The sequence below is a fragment of the Octodon degus genome, unplaced genomic scaffold (genome assembly GCF_000260255.1).
Source record: "Octodon degus isolate 3935 unplaced genomic scaffold, OctDeg1.0 scaffold00036, whole genome shotgun sequence".
Classification (NCBI taxonomy): Eukaryota; Metazoa; Chordata; class Mammalia; order Rodentia; family Octodontidae; genus Octodon; species Octodon degus.
In genome coordinates this window covers 5,748,593-5,750,654 of record NW_004524612.1, presented here as the reverse complement: position 1 = coordinate 5,750,654, position 2,062 = coordinate 5,748,593, and the positions used below count along the sequence as shown (strand labels likewise).

At 46.9% G+C, this 2,062-nt stretch overlaps 1 protein-coding gene across 1 annotated transcript in view; it reads left to right on the top strand.

Annotated features, from left to right (window-relative positions):
- The window catches only part of Csgalnact1 (chondroitin sulfate N-acetylgalactosaminyltransferase 1), a 193,955-nt gene that overhangs the window by 159,544 nt on the left and 32,349 nt on the right, over positions 1-2,062 (top strand). The window lies entirely within an intron of this gene.

The following is a 2,062-nucleotide window of genomic DNA, read 5'->3' as shown; positions in this document are numbered from 1 at the left end:
AGGAGACAGTAAAGATGTTACTAGAAGAATGAGAGTGCTTTTCTACCAGGTTCAGCGGGTGACCTTGTGCTGACTCTGGAATGGTTATATTTCAGTTGCACAGTTTAAAGTGTAATTTCCCTGATGCTGGGCCCTGCACATCTTTCTTCTAGCCTGTCAGATGACAGTAGGGCTGTACCTAGCAGGGGTACCAGAAGGGTCTTTCCTGTGTGGACTTTTGTAGATGGTGGGGGACAGTTCAGTCACTGGGACTGTAGCTGTGAAGCAGCCCTTGGAAGGGGCTCTTGGCTTTGACACGTGTTGTCGTACTCCTGCCTGTGCTCCCAGGCCCTGCCTTCTCCTCATGGCTCCGCCATCACTCTGCTTTCTCAAGGCCATCTTTATCTTTGTCCACAACTAAAACAGAATCCAAGAACCATGCCTATACCCAGCTGAGTCCTGTGTACTTTTTGTCCAGCGTCAGTATGAGCTTCCCTGAGAGTCCTTCTGCTGGGTCCTCTTCCTCCTTTCCTCCTGTCACACCATTGCCCATCCTGCAGGGACCCCTCTGTTCTAGCCTGGAGGACTTGTCTTGCCTCTTGCATCCCTTGCTTAGCTTTCAGTGTTTGTGAGGAAAGAGGTTGAGGCAGGAGTATCACTGGGAGTTTAAGCCCAGCCTGCACTACAGAATGAATTCAAGGGCAGCCTGAACTGCATATAAGTAAACCTTGTTTCAAAACAACAACAAAGCAAACAAAAAACAAAAATAAGTGATCTGACTATTTTATTGTAGCTTATTTCTTTTCCTGGGTAAGTTTTCCAAGGGCAGAAATCATTACATCTATTGTTTTGGATTTTCCCAGCAACTCTAGGAAGGTGGCCACCTTTTAATTTTTTTTGTGTGTATTTGGTACAGGGTCTCACTACACAGCTTTGACTTGTATGGATCCTCCTATTTTCAGCCTCCCCAACACTGGCATTACAGGATAGGCCTGGTCTAGGTGGCTGACTTCACACGCCCAGGGGCGGGCTCTCGCAGCATGTGGTGCTGGAGATCAAACCCCAGTCCTTGCACTTGCCTAAGCAGGCACTTAGTCCACTGAGCTATCTTGCCAGCCCAGTGGCAGCCACTTTTGATGTCATTATAAATAAAGTCTTGAGTAATCTGGCCTCTGCAAGGAGAGCTCTAATATTTCTACAGAGTTTTTCTATGGATTGTTTTTTGGGCATTAAAGATAGTGGTCAACACAAGAACAAAATGGAAGGACATCCAAAATATCAAAATTGGGTCTTGCCAGATAGCTCTGTTGTTCAAAACACTGCCTGGGCAAATGTAGTCAGGCTCAGAGGACCGTGGTTCGATTCCCAGCTCCAGGAGCTGTACCAGACCTGCCCTTATGGCAGCCTGAAGTTACCAGAAAAAATAATCCTTCTCAGAATATCAAAATATCACAAAACCATCTCCTCAGTAGAATTTTTCATTAATTTGCTTCTGGAAAATTCCTGTTAAAAATCCCTATATGCAAAAAAAAAAAAAAGCCCTATATGCACAAAAAGGCATAAATGCATATACATGTCTGCATAAACATTTACATACACATATATATGCTTACATGCACATGCATGCACGAGCATACTCACATGCCTTTACACACATGCACATATGTATACAGAATAAACTCACAGAGGATCTCACCACATTAGCTGGTTGCTACTGCTGAGAACACAGGACCAAGCCAGCAACAGACAAGTTTCCTGGGAAACAGGTCAGGTCCTGGCCAGAGCCAGGCCTGGCCCCACGAGGACTGAGCCGAGCGGTTTCTGGTCAGGGTGGTGACACATCAGGTGCCAGGTGCCGGGAATAATCAGAGTGCCAGGGAGAAGTGGGGCAGCGGTGAAGGTGATGGCGGCAGTGAAGCAAGCACAGCTGGGGGAGGTGGGACGCAGCGACCACGTGTGTGCCTGGTCGTTGTGCTAGACAGCCCCATTGCTGGATGTCTGCACAGGCTTCTAGAATCTAAACAAAAGAATGGCCTTGACTTGGCTCATTCGATCGTTAAGACTTTTATACCATGGAGGCCGG